We start from the raw sequence: 15,486 nt of genomic DNA, 5'->3' as shown, positions 1-15,486 counted from the left end.
GAGGACTCAGGGCAAGACCTGATTAGAAGGCAGAACCTCAGGATGCTGTGTTAGTTTAGTTTCCAAAGGGATGCAGTGGGCTGAGTCCAGGCCAGCTGGGCAAGCACATCCCTGGAATCGGCCCTTCCCTTCCTGAAAGACAAGAGACTTGGCTCAGAATGTAGGTCAGTTTTGTGTCTAAGATTCTTTTCTCTTTCTCCAAGACAAAGTCTGGGAAGGAGCTGGGCTGGGAGTGGATTGGGACAGGAAGAAGAGAGTTTAAGATTTACTGAATGTCTGTGACACATTGGGTACTGAGGCTGTGGTATGAACATCACTTCACTGATCTTCACAAGACTTGTCAACTTGAGATCCCTGTTATCCCCTTCACAGGCAGGGAAATGGGGCCTCTGAGCGGCCACCACTTCTAGAAATACAGAATAAGCAAGGACAGGCAGGGTTTTAAGCTATACAGCCTGACTCCATTGCACCTACTTACATGAGAAAGGAGGGTTGGGGCTCCCCTTGCTGGATCTTGTTTTCCCAGTGGGGTCAGACAGAACTCAGGACTCTGGCTTCTGTCAGTGAGCCTCCACAGGCCAGGTCACTGTCATTTGTTCTGAATCTCATCTTCATTCTCTCTCTTCACCAACCAGATACCGTCCAGCCAATCTGAAGCTAAAACCACAATGGCAGCCGGGGATGGTGTCACATATCTGACATGCCAGCACTCTAGATGTTGAGACATGCTCTGCTTCCCAACCCAGCTCCCCAGAAGTGTCACTCCGATTCTGGTGCTATGTTCCCACCACTTGCTTTTCCCTCATACCAAACTGGAGTCTTCTCTCAGTTCTCCACAGCAGGTGCACCACCATGACCATTAGTTATCTTTTGAAAAAAAAAAAAAATGTCGGGCTGGTGAGATGGCTCAGTGGGTAAGAGCACCCGACTGCTCTTCTGAAGGTCCCGAGTTCAAATCCCAGCAACCACATGGTGGCTCACAACCATCCATAACAAGATCTGACGCCCTCTTCTGGAGTGTCTGAAGACAGCTACAGTGTACTTACATAAAATAAATAAATAAATAAATAAAAATGTTTTTCCTATGTGTGTATGGCATGTGTGTGTGTGCGCGCACGCGCGTGCATGTGCGCACACATGTGCAGCTATATACTTGCCATAGCACATGTGTGGATGCCAAAGGATAGCATTGTATGTCATTTGGTCCTTGCTGTTCATCTTGATTGAGACAGGGTTTCTTTTGTTGATCACTGCTGTGGACATCAGGCTAGATGGCTCGAGAGTATCTGGGAGTTCTTCTGTCTCCTGTCCTGCCAGAGGAACACCAGTATTACACGTGTACACTCTCACTTCAAGCTATATGTCAGTTCTGGAGACCCAAACTCAGATCCTTACACTAGTCTAGCAAGGACTTTTCATCCACTGAGCCGCCTCCAGCCTTCAAGTTGCCGTATTGCTGTGAGACTCATCAGACATTTTCCATTCTCCTCATCTTTGGGGCTCCGCAGCATGGACACATTAACTATTTCGGGCACTGTGTGTCGTCTTTGATGGAGACATACTTTTGCATTTTCCTTTGACCTCTTGGCTACTCCTCTGCCTTCCTTTCAAAATCCCTTTGCCTCATTAAATTTTCTAATGTCCAAGTTTTCAGAGTCTGGCCCCAGTCTCCTCTTTTCTCGTTCTGCATTTGTTCTTCAATCTCACCTGCTCCTGTGGCCATTAAACTTCTATGTTATGTCTCTAGCCTGGTTCTTTAATCCTAGCCATGGGAGGAGAGGCAGGTGGATCTCTGTGGGTTCAAGGCCAGCCTGGTCTACTGAGTGAGTTCCAGGCCATCCAGGGGCTTTGGGTAGAGACTCTGTTTAAGATACTAAGTCCACGGAGCTCAGAGCTTTGGGGCGCATCACCAGGACATGCTGCTGGCATTGTCTCAGCTCCGAGGAGGAACTCATGGCACACAGCATTACAGCAAGAGTGCCAGCAGGAAGACGGTGGAAGGACCTGTCCTCCTGCCGTTCAGGAACTAACCACCTGTAAATAACCTTCCTTCTGAGGACACTGACTACCCAGTCCTCTAGACTCCACCTCTTACAGATTGAATCTTCCCTTCACATTGCACACTGGGAGCCAGGCTTCTGATACAGGGAGGCTTGGGAGACACAGTTAGACCAAAGCATAAAGTCTAGCCTGGACACCCATTTTTTAAATGATAACCTTCCCCAGTTCATGAACCCCTTATTTAGAAAAAAATATCTCTCTTTTTGTACATATGTGCAAATAGACTTTACCTTTTACCATACTAATATTTGTTGTCTCTCTTCACTGGAATGCCAGCTCCACAAGGGCAGGCTTTCTTCAGTTTGTATGTGTGTGTGTGTGTGTGTGTATGTGTGTGTGTGTGTGTGTGTGTGTGTGTGTGTATGCATGTGTGAAGGTCAGAGGACCGCTTGCAGGATTCAGTTCTCTTCTTTCACCACATGAATTCTGGGTATCAAACTCATGTTGTCAGGCTTGGCAGCAAACACCTTTACTGGCTGAGCCACTTCGACAGCCCAAGGCTAGTGACTGTCTTAATCTGTGTGGGCATTGATGCGTCATTTATCTGGAGCAGTGCCCGGTAGCGTAGAAGGGGCTCACCTGAGATGTGTCAAACCCACAGCTGCGGCTAAGGCTTAGATCCTTTCTTGAGTTGCTCAGGCTCAGTTGAGACAGTCACAGCTACTCTTAAAGGGAATCTTGAAAGCAGTGGCTCTCGGCCCTGGCTGCACGTTAGACTCCTCTGGGAGCTTTGAGCGTTAAGCTTCCAGATGGAGAGTTCCACACAGAACAGCAGTTAGACAGACTGGAAAGAGCCAAGGATCATTGAAGACGTAGCGGCCGCTGTAGATCACACCAGGCTCTGGCTAGAGTAGGAAGCAGGGGAGCCTTTGCCCCACTTCTTCTAGAATTCTACAGATACTGATGGTGGAACATTTAGAGAGGGGAACCCACATTTGTATTTATTCTGCCTTACTCCAGACCTTCTCTCTTTCACAGGCTTATGGATGGTGTAAGAAAATGGCCCTTGGCCTAAAGAGAAGCCAAAAGAATGGTGTGGATGAGGACCACTGATGTCAGGGGCAGGAGAATCACGTGGGGATGTGGGAAGGAAAGCTTCAGCAGGAAGGAGAAGGGTTCAGTCAGTTTCTGAGGGTGCCTGGGTCAGAGAAAGTAGAAATGTGGTGAGGTTTGGATGATCCAGCAGAAAGTAGACCATGACAGCTAAAATTAGCTGCAAAAACAGAACACAAGCTACACCAGCAAAGGGACATTGCTGTAGGGACAGAGGGCAAGACTGGTCCATGGGAGGCCTCCTGGATGTCTCCATAGGGCTTAGCAGGGACTAGAGGCCAATGCATTGATGTGGAGTCCTTTCTAGGCCTCACAGTCTCCCAAACCATTCTAGATCTGCCTCCTGTTGCTCCTTTCACAATTCCTCCATGGTGACGTGGGTAATCACTCGATGATTATTTTCTGTCTGGACTAAAGGTCCATGAGGGCAAGATCTCTATGTATGTGCCCCTAGGCTAATGGAGCGGTGCAGGACACACAGTGTAGAGAACTTTTAATGAGTACACAGAAGAAGAAGTAGGAGTCACACCCTTAGGCCAGGGTTCCAGATACTGGTCACACTGTGTAGCCCTTAAGGTGTTGAGGGAAGGAGAAACACCGTCTCTTTGGGTGCTGAGGACAGGGACCACAGATTTGCTGACTTGAATAGGTTTGGTCTTGTTTGCATAAGACCAGCATGGCATTTATTAGCCTTAGATACAGACATTAAGTTCTGTCACATCGTGTTTCCTTCAACTGCCTGGACTACAAGAGGAGCTCTTGTTCTGGCCACGAGCTCTAAGGGACTCCCTTAGGCTCCCATCCTCTGGCTCTCCCGCTGGGTCTAGGGCTTCCCCCTACTTTCTGCCAGCAGAGCCCCTGTCTTCCAGCATCCTCCTCATCTCTTTCCTGTCTCTGGACCTGAGGCCTCATAAAAAGTCACTTTGGTCTTAATCAATAGTCCATCTCAGTAACAAGGGTGATGTTGGCTTGCGGGGCGGAGCAGAGCCTCATAGGCTGTGGTGGGAGCAGACTGAGCCCTTGCAGACAGCCTTCCCTTCCCGATGATGCATTAGGCTGCATCAGCAGGTTTTGCTTTTTTATGAGGGCATATATGACTCCCCAAAGAAAAGTTACAAGGAAGGAGCCAGGAAAGGCAAGGCAGTGCTGAGGAGAGTGGAGGAACATTTAGCAAGGTTCACCTCCATTCTTGGCCACCTCATGACTCTTTACCAGGTTCTCCCAGGCTGGCCTTGAACTTGCGATATAGAAGATATATAGAGAAGATAGCCTTGAATTTCTGCTCCTTCTGCCTCTACTTCCAGGCATGCACCACCGTACCTGGTTTTATGCAGTGCTAGGGGTAAAACCCAACTGAGTTACAGCTCCATCTTGTTCTTTCTTTTAGAGTCTTTCAAGACACCAGTATTTGCTTAAGAATGTCACTATGTTCATCCACACCTCACAGCTGCCCATGCACCTCCCTTATATTGGCTGCCACGATTTTGGCCTTCTGAGCAGCCTCTGACCAGTCCCTCCCCACGTCACCCAGATGACTCCCAACCTTCCTTCACATTCTGGTCCATTCTGCTGTCCTTCCGTCCTCTGGTTAAGTGTTCCCATGGTGCTGGGTGCCTCACTTTTATGGAAGACATTTTCTATAGCTGGAACTTGACATTTATTTTCATGTTTGTTATTATGTGACTTACCCACTGGTCCACAAGTGATAATGACAGTTCTGTTCTCTCTTCTTCATTCAGCTCACTGTCTGATATTAAGTACGTCCTCATTAAGTAATTGTAGGCTGAATTAATTGATGTGGTGTGTGTTTTGGAAAGAACTTCAAGTGATTCATACCGTATCCTGGACTTCTGAAGGAGGGTTCCCCTCTCTCTGAGTGTGGTGGTGACCTGGTGATTTGCTTCAGATGAATGGAAGACAGCAAAAGTGGACTGAGGGTCTTCAAATCCATATGCTGAAATCCTCAGGCGTTCAGTTAGTAGAGGGCTTGCCTATCATGTGTGGAGCCCTGAGTTCAGTCTCTAACATATCAGCCAGGCAGGGTGGACCATGCCGGTCATTTCAGCACTTGGAAAATAAACACAGGGTGATCTTCAGAAGTTCAAGGTTATCCCTAGCTACATAGGGAGTTCAAAGCCAGTCAGGGCTGTATGAGAATGGTCTGAAAAAAATATCAGCTAATCAATCATCCTAACTCAAGATGTGACGTTATCGAAGAGTGGTAGACTCTTGGGGAAGTGATTGTCTCCAGGGGGCTTTGACCGTGGCATGATGAACACTGTTTCTGAAGCCACTATGATGATTCAGGAGCTAAACAGCAAAAGGACCTGCACAGTGAATAGCTAGTATAGCCTTCAATGGCTTGTTAGTGTGTAAAAGCCTGTCTTTATCATGATGAGTACATTCAAGTTTCTCCAGGTCATCACTCTGCCCTTACTCTTCTATGAAGAAGCAGTGTACACACACAAACACACACACACACACACACACACACACACACACACACACACACACCCTCAAGGTGCCCCTTGTATCTTTCTGTTAGTACTACTTCACACGACCATTTGGGCAGACATGCCCCGCAAACCCTGTCGGATAAGAGCACCGCCTCACTTGCAAGCCACCCCTGCCCAGTTCTCCGAAGGAATTCATCCTCACAGACCATCCTGCCCCGCCCTCTGAGGCCAGAGTTATAAACTGCCCAGGAATCTTATCAGAGGGAGGGGCTCAGCATTATATTAGAGCAGTAATAGTGGGGAATGGCAATGCAGGATGTTTCTCAAGTACCCCCAGGTCTTCAGTTCCAGTCACTCAGTCCCTCTCCTCTGTGGGCAGCAGGATGCGGGAGGAGCGCACTCTTCCATGCTAACAGTGGCTGGCCGGTAGGAGTCCAGCTGCCCCTGGCCAGTAGGGAACGCCCTTTCCCCATTTGCTCAGTTCCGGCTTCCCAAGGCTTTGGGGAGAAGCCTCACTGGCTGGGGACACATGGAACCTTTCTCTGGAACTCATTTCTAAAGCACAGCCAGTGCTTAACTGCCAAGGGGAGAAGTTTTTTGCTTATGGCTAGAAACATCTAAGCTAGGCGGTTTGCTGGTGGTGCCAGTGTCCTTTCCTTTCCCTTTGCTGTGACAAAATACCTGGCTCACGGTTGGAGGGTGCAGTCCACCACGCTGGGGAAGGGATAGTGATGGGAGCAGGACTCAGTGGAGAGAATTGAGTGTGAGGCGAGGAAACAGAGACATAAAAGCTAGTGCTCCACTCAGCGATGCATTTTTAGTCAGCCTGGGATGCCAGCCCATGTTCAGAGTGGGTCCTCCCTCCTCAGCTAATCTAATCTAGAAAATACCTTACAGACATACTCAGAGGTTTGTCTCCGTGGCGATTTTGCATCCTGTCAAGTTGATAATAAAAACCATCCCACGGTGGGAGGGCAGGTGCTGCCTGAGAGCCAAAACTGCTTTCTGGTCTTTCAGTGACCCCACCCAGGGGCACCTGCCTTGCTGTGTGTGCGATGAAATTGTTCAGTTGAGAGCTGGAGTCTCTGGTGGATGGCCCAGGAATAGCTGTATCTGCAGATCTGCCTTTTGTCTTCCCAGACTTTGTTCTTGCCTCTGCCCTGTTTTCAGTGGGCACAATATGGGGAAACTGAACCTCTTCCACCAGGACCCAAGAGCCTTCCTTGGGAATAAACAGAGCAGCATGGGGCAATTGAAGAACCTAGTTGTCTGCCGGTGTGTTGTGTCCAGCCTTTTGACACTGCATCATGACAGTGTGGTGTATTTGCTGGGCTGCATTTCTATTTTTTTAATTTTTTAATTTTTTAATTATTTATTTATTTATTTTAGGTTTTTCGAGACAGGGTTTCTCTGTATAGCCCTGGCTGTCCTGGAACTCACTTTGTAGACCAGGCTGGCCTCTAACTCAGAAATCCGCCTGCCTCTGCCTCCTGAGTGCTGGGATTCAAGGTGTGCGCCACCATGCCCGGCTTCTGGGCTGCATTTCTAACTGTCCTGGGACAATGCAGCCCATAGGCAGCAGGATGGACACTCCTGAATACATTATCTCTCAAACTGTCCTCCCCATAGGCAAGTCCTATCTATCTATCTATCTATCTATCTATCTATCTATCTATCTATCATCTATCTATCTATCTATCAATCATCTATCTATTCACCCCTTTACTCTCTTCCTACCTAGTCTTACCATCTGTCTACCATCAATAACCAAGCAGTTATGAACATCAAGAAATTCACAGTCTAGAGAACCAACAATCACAATCAATAGCCATCATAAGACTCATTGGTTATGCCAGGACACTTACTTTAAATGCCCCAGGAATTCTGAAGGGAGAACTAGAACCATTGGCGAAAGTCCCATTAAAGACTGAGGGCTGGGGCTTTCTGGGTAAAGCGTTTTCTTGTGATGACTAGAGTTTGGATCCCTTGTACCCATATAAATGTCACCTAAAGGACACGCTGGCCTGTCTGTAATTTCAGGGCTCAGAAAGTGGAGACAGGGGACCCCTTGGGAAAGCTGAATAGTTAAACTGGTCCTATTAGTGAGTTCTGGATTCACCTGAGAGACCCTCAATGAACCAGGTGTAGTGCAATGGAAGGTTTCCCACATCATACTCAGGCCTTTACATGCACTACATTTTATGTGTGTGGATGCTTTGCCTGCCTGTGTGTATGTCAACTGCGTGTGTGCTAGATGTGTGTGGAGGCCAGAAGAGGGGATCTCATCCCCTGGAATTGCAGTTACCAATGATTGTGAGCAGCTGTGTGGATTCTGGGAATCTAACCTGGGTCCTCTGGAAGAGCAGTAAGTTCTCTTAACTGCTGAGCCATCTCTCCAGCTTCATCTGATTCTTTTCATTAACAGCTAGAGATGGTTCTTTGATGCCGATCTGTGGTAGGAAGATCCATTATTCTTTGCCTCTCCATAGATATCCAATCCTAAGCTCGGGAATGGGAGACTGTGTTAGAGTCAGAGGTAATGAGGAATGAGTTTTACAGGCGGAATTAAAGTTGCTAAGCAGCTAACTTTAAAGCAGAGAACTTATCATGGATTTCCCAGGTGAATTCTAAGTAACCACAAGGGTTTTTGGAAAAGAAAGGGATGGAGAGATGAGAAAGAGCTTCCAACTGGATTGGAAAGGAAGGGATACAGAAAGGCCAGGAAGTCATTTTGTTCTTAGAGTTTCTAGAAAAGAAGGCAGCCCAGCCAACGTGGACATTTAGAATTCCAGACTTCTGACCTTAGAATTGTAAGAAAATGCACATGTGGGTTTAAGCCTGAGTGTGTGGTGATTATCATGGTAGTGACTGGAAACATGTTGGGGAAGGTTCCAGGGAGGATAGCCTAAATGAGTTGGTGAAGTGCAGGCCAGAGCTGCCATTGGCAGCAGAAGAGGAGGTGATGCAGTGGCCACAGAGGCCTGAATATAATTCTACTCTGTGGAAGTGACCGCACCCTCCCAACCCTACCCCGTGAAGTGCCCCAAGAGGAGCCATAGGGTTCTGGCTAGAAAAGGCTGGGCCCTGCCTGGTGTCCATGGAGTGTCCTCTCACTGTGGGGACAGCTGCTACAGAGAGCAGGATTGCACCAGCCACACTGACCTGATGAAACCCTTAGCCCCTATAGGGTGTCATGGTCTCCTGGCGACATGCCCTGGTGGCTTCCCTGAGATCTGGTTCTTCCAGGCCTTCCTGGCCTAGTGAGATGCCCCAGAGCACCTGTCATGCCTAGACCACGTGTTCTCCCTTCCCCTCAAGATATGGGGAAGCAACTGAACCTGCATATCTTCCAAGTGTGTTCCCATGAGTCACTTTTCCCGACAGCGTCTGTCTACACATTCTTAGATGTCTCTTGGGGTTCTGGCTCGAAGCCCCTTGGCTTGGAATCCATGAGAGCAAGGCTTCCAGAGCCTAAGCTTGGTGATGGCTTTTCCTGTCTGACCTTAGAGTGTTGGTAGTAGAAATAGAAAGGGGAAGGACCTGCGGAGGCCAGAGTGTGTGTTGGGGGATTGGGGAGTGTCGGGGGATCTTTATAACCAGTCTGGCATCAGCACCTCCCCAAAGCTGCAGGAAAGCCAGGGCTCCAAGTGATTAGGTTGTGTGAGGATCACAACTCCATTCTACCATTCACTAGCTCACGACCTTGAGAAAGTTGTTTAGCTTCTCTGAGTTTTGTTTCCCTTAATGGGAAATGATAAAGTACTAAGAAGAGGTAACCATGAGTTTTAAGGATAGCCATTATTATTTGTTATTACCAACAGTGTCCTTCATGTTGGAGGGTCCTAGCCCTCTAGCAAGTCTCCAGTTACATTCCTCAAACATCTTTGCCTTTCCACTTCTACTTCTTGTCTGTCTGTTTCTGTTTTATTGAACTATAACAGACAGACAATACATTGCCTATTAAAGTTTGGTGTATCTTGACATATGCACACACTCAGGAAATTGTCACTACCATCAAAATAACAGAAAGACCCATCATACCCCCAGCTTTCCTTTGTGACTCCCCCTTTCCATCCTTTCCTGCCTGATGTCTGTGCTACCAGCGATTTCTTTTTCTCATTACAAATTCATTTATATTTATAGAGTTTTATTAAGTTGAACCATACAACATACATGCGGGGAAATCTGGCTTCTTTTAGTTAGCCCAGTGATTTTGAGATTTACCCATGTTGACGTGTCTATCAATGGCTCTTTTTTCCTTACTGTTTGGAATTAATTCTGTTGCAAGGATGTATCACAAGTTGTTTACCCCTTCAACTGCCTGGGTTGTTTCTGGTTGGAGATAGTTTGAATCCAGCGGCAAATAAATACCCCCTTTATCATTGTGAACATAAACTTTCACTTCTTTTGAACAAAGATTTGGGAGCAGAGAAGGTAGGTGTAAGTTTAATGCCTGAAGAAACTGCCCTGTTGCTTTGTCAATATCCGGGCCCCACCAGCCCTGCTAACACTTGTTATGGCTTTTCTGTTTAATTTTATATTTCAGTAGGATGCAATGGTCTGAATTTGTATTTCCTTGATAATGACCCTGAACATGTGTTCTTATGTCATCTACATATACTCTTTACTGAAGCATCTTTAAAATCTTGTGCCTATTTTAAAAATTGAATTAGACGTGGTGTTACATGGCACATCCCTTGGGAGACTGAGGCAGGATGTTGAGGAGTTCTAGATCAGTTTGAGGTACACATTAAGACTGTGTTTCAGGAACTACAACAAACTATCCACCAAAGCAAGCTGTATGTTTTCTGAGGTTAATAAGCCTTCAGAGGTTGTTGTATATTGAAGATAGAAGTTCTGACTAGGTATCTTGCCTTGAAAATGTTGTCTGTGTGTCTATGGCATGTCTTTTCGGTCTTGTTACAATTCTACCAAAGAACAGAAGTTCCTAATTTTGGAGAGGTCCAATTTATCAAGCGTTATCATTTTGTGGATTTCGATATTTGTGTTGATGTAAGGAATCTTAGCCTCAATGAGTATACAAAGATTTTTTTTTAAAAAAAATGATTATTTATTTTATATATGTGAATACACTGTTGCTGTAGCTGTCATCAGACACACCAGAAGAGGGTATCAGATCCCATTACAGATGTTTGTGAGCCACCATGTGGTTGCTGGGAGTTGAACTCAGGGCCTCTGGAAGAATAGTTAGTACTTTTAAACCCTGAGCTATCTCTCCAGCCCCATAGATTTTTTTTCCTGGATTTTATTCTGGAAGTTCTATAGCTTTATACTCAAGCCAGCTTTGTGGCCTGGTTTGGGTTGAATGCTTTCTTGTAGGTGATTCAAGGTAAGTTCTGAAGTGGTTTTGTTGTTATTTTGAGTCCTGGAGCAACAGATAATTACGAGGCTACCATTTCTACACTGGGTTATCTTTGTATCTTTAGGTATTGCTGTTTTGAGACAGGATCTCATTCTATAGCCCAGGGTGGCCTTGAACTCTGAGTGATCCTCCTTCTTTAGGCTCCATAGTGCTGGGACTACAGGTCTGAGCTGGCATACCCAGTGACCTAGGCATCTTTCTTATCACTCTATTGACAATATCACTCTATTGACTTTGTTTCTCTCTGTTTGTATATTATTATGCCATTGGCACCATTTAACTATTGTGGCTGTTAACATTTTTTTGTTGTTTTTACATATGTTGTGTGTATATGTCTGAATGTGTGTGGGTGCAAGTATATGGATATATGTGTGCAAGTGTGTGTGTGTGTGTGTGTGTGTGTGTGTGTGTAGATCAGAGGATGATGTCAGGTGTCTTTCTAGATTGCTCTCTACTTTATGTATTGAGGCAGCATGAGGCGTGGTCTCTTGCTTGTGAAACCTGAACATTTTGAGGAGAAAGATCAAATCCACAATGGTCTGTCCAGGATGATGGGCACTGACCAGGTCCATACTGGGAATTGCCAGAGAATGGTGTGCTGAATTAGTTCAGTCAGGTAACCCACAAGGCAGAACCTATGAGGTTATGTACTTACCACCTTAGTTCACTTTGGGGCAAGAATACATCCTGGCATATTTCTTGCCTATATCTCCCAACTGTGTGTGATCAAGCACATCCTGTGTGGCTGGGACAACCAACCTTGTTTACTGAAGTTAGAACACATGGTTTGTTAGTTTACATGAACAACAGACCCCAGAATTCCAGGAAGTTACCTGTCTTTGGGCAAATGGGGCTAACAGGTTAACTTGGGCCATCATATCAGAGCTCATTGTTTTAGTGAGCTAGCGAGTTTACTGCAGGGATGCCCTATCGCCTCCCCTGTCTGGCTCCTCCTCACTGCCATGCCAACTTGTCTTTTACATGGCTCAGAGCATCTGAACTCTGCTCCTCACACTTGTGTTGGTAGTGTAATGGAACTCTCTCAGCCATCTTCCCAGCTCCTCTGTAGTTTTAGAAGACTCAAGTGGATAGGTATACCCTCCAATTCTTTTTCCTCTTAAAAGCTGTTTTAGTTATTCTATTTACTTTATTTTTAGGTCCATAGAAATTTTTTGTAAATATACCAACTCTATGAAAAGCCCTTTTACATTTGTGCTTGGCCTATTGGGGAGAAAGGATATCTTTACAATGTTCAATTCCTAAGACCATAAGCATAGTATGAACATCTACTTAGGCAATGTTTAATTGCTTTTATCAACATTTTATAATTTCCAATGTGCAATCCTTACACATTTAAAATTTTTTCAGTGATTTTGGGTATGGTGGCACATGCCTTTAATCCCAGCACTCAGATGGCAAAAATGTTTTATGTGTATGGGTACTTTGGCTGCATCTGTGCATGTACACTATGTGTGTGCCTGGTGCCTGAGGAGGCAAGAAGAGGGTGTTGGATCTCCTGGGACTAGTTACAGATGGCTGTGAGCTGCCGCGTGAGTATTGGGAGGCAACCTGTGTTCTTAGAAAGAGCAGCCAATGCTGCCCCATCTCTGCTGAGCCATCTCTCCCACCCCTGCACATTAAAAACAAAACAAAACAGACTCCCCGAACACAGAAGATCATTCAGCAGCTGTTTTTGGGTCTGGCGATGCTATTGGGAAGAGCATTTGGGTTTTTACATTTACGCTTCAGATTCTTTGTTGCTAATGTTCTTTACAACAATGGTTGAGTTTTGTCACTAAATTAATTTGCTTTTTGTAGTAGCTTTTGTAGATTACATATGACTTTCTAAAAACACAGTAAGTCCACAGCAAAAAAAGACAGTTTTATCTCTTCTCTTTCAATCTGAGAGTCATTTATTTCTTTTAAATATCTTTTTATATCTTTAGTGCAAAGAGAGAAGCACAAGAAAGGACACCCTAGGGTTTTTCCTTCTGGTTTAAAAAGTAATCAATTCTATTTTTCACCAGTAAGAACGATGTTATCTGTAGGTTTTGCTGATATCATTTTAGCTTTGAGAAACTTCTATTGCTAGTTTTCTGGAAAGTTTCATCAGAAATAGAAGCTGGATGTTGACAAATGATTTTTCTACCTCTTTAGAAATGAACTCTTTTGGTACTGTGAACTTGGGCAAGAGCTGCTGTTTGGGAGGTCATAGGCCCTCGGAAGGAACCTGCTACTATTGTTTTGATAAATGGTCATGTTGCCAAACTGCTTTCTAAGTAGTCATGTTTATACCCATAGATTAACACCGCTCTCAGCCTTCATCGGAGAAGCTTCCTTTTACAGCAGGCAGTATTGGTGCAGAGACTCTGACATAGCCTGTCAGTCACTGAGAGTACCTGATGGTGTAGTGCTCAGGCTTAAACACCACATCCGTATCACCCTCCAAGGTTCAGGGAACATACCAGAAGATGTTACATAGCTTCTCTGGATTATAGCATGGTTAGCCTGTATTTTATAGCTAATATGCACTTATAAATAAGTACATGGGATATTTGTCTTTCTGGGATGTTTGTTTCATCCATTTGCCTGCAAATTTCATAATATCATTGTTTTAAATAGATGAATAATATTCCATTGTGTAAATGAACCGTGTTTTCTTTATCCATTCTTTGGTTGAGGGACATCTAGGTTTCTAGTTTTTGATTATTACGAATAAAACTGCTATGAACATAGTGGAGCATGTGTCCTTGTGGTATGGTGGATCATTTTTTGGTATGCCCAGGAGTGGTACAGCTGGGTCTTGAGATAAACTAATCTTAATTTTCTGAGGAACCACCAGATTGATTCCCAGAGTGGCTGTACAATTTTGCAATCCCACCAGCATTGGAAGATTGTTCCCTTTTTTCCACATCTTTGCTAGTTTTTGATCTTAGCCATTCTAATTGGTGTAAGATGGAATCTCAGGGTTGTTTCACGTTTCCTTGATGACTAAGGATGTTGAATATTTCTTTAAGTGATTCCCAGCCATCAGAGAGTTCCCTACCCAGAGTTCTCTGTTTAGTTCTGTACCCCGTTTTTTTAAATTGGTATGTTGATGTTTAATTTCTTGAGTTCCTTATTCATTTTGGATACCAGCCTTCTGTCAGCATCTCTGGGATGAACTAGAAACCTAGGACAATGGAAACTCCCTGGAATCTATAAGGGTGATCCTAGCTAACACACCTAACAATAGGGGATATGGAACCTGAAATGGCCACCTCCTGTAACCAGGCAAGACTTCCAATGGAGGGATGGGGACACCAAACCAGCCATAAAACTTTGACCAACAATTTGTCCTGCCTACAAGATGTGCAGGGGTAAAGATGGAGCAGAAATTGAGTGACTGGACAACCAGTGACTGGCCTGGCTTGAGACCCATCCCATGAGTGAGAGCCCACCCCTGACACTATCAATGATATTCTGCTATACTTGCAGACAGGATCCTAGCATAACTGTCATCTGAGAAGCTTCGCCCAACAGCTGATGGAAACAGATTCAGAGACCTAACCTACAGCAAACGTTAGGCAGAGCTCAGGGAATCTTGTGGAAGAGGGGGAGGAAGGCCTGAAGGAGCCAGAGAAGTCAAGGACACCTAACCTGGGACCAGAGGGGCTCAATGAGACTAAACCGACAACCAGAGAGCATGCATGGGATGGAGGGATGGATCTAGGCCATATGTGTGTGTGTGTGTGTGTGTGTGTGTGTGTGTGTGTGTATATACATACATATACATATATCAATCACATGTGCAGCTTGGTCTTCATGTGGGACCCCTAACAGCAGCAGGACAGGAGCTGTCTCTGACTCTGTTGCCTGTTTTTGGATCCCTTTCCCCTAAGTAGGCTGCCTCTAGGCCTAGTCTTAGTGCAACTTGATATCCATGGGAGGCCTCCCCTTCTCTGAGGAGAAAGGGAAGGAGAATGGGGGAGCAGAGGGAGAAGTGAGAGGGAAGGACTGGGAGGAGAGGAGGGAGGGGAAGCTGGGATTGGGATATAAAGTAAATAAATGAAAAAAAAAACATAACAAAACAAAAAGCCCCAAACACAACAACAACAACAGCAACACCCCAAACCTATAACAAGGAAACAAGCCACAGAGGATGAGGAGATGTGCAAGAAAGAGATAGCATGCCAGCAGGGTGACGTGTACACTGTGCGTGTTAACTTACTGCAGCTGTGGTTTGCCTGTACAGAATGAGGTCTGTCAACACTTCCTCACGGATTAGGGATGGGTTCACGAGGCTCTACCCTTCTGCGAAGCACTATTAGCTGTTAATTGTTCCTGGGGTGGTAGTGGTGGTGGGGGAGGCAGGGCTCGTTTTCTTCAGAGGTGTAGACACCGGTAGGTTGCCCAAATTCCTGTAAATAGTCTTTCCTCTCACGCTTTCATGAAAGTGTGGGTTGAACAAAGAAGACATTAAAGTGCGGGGGAGCTGCCTGGGAAGAAGGGCTTCAGTGGGGGTAGGAGTGGGGTGAGAATAATGGAAATTCA

The sequence above is a fragment of the Mus pahari genome, chromosome 10 (assembly GCF_900095145.1).
Source record: "Mus pahari chromosome 10, PAHARI_EIJ_v1.1, whole genome shotgun sequence".
Taxonomy (NCBI): domain Eukaryota; kingdom Metazoa; phylum Chordata; class Mammalia; order Rodentia; family Muridae; genus Mus; species Mus pahari.
The sequence above is the reverse complement of the archived record's forward strand: the minus strand, read 5'-3'. Positions refer to the sequence as shown.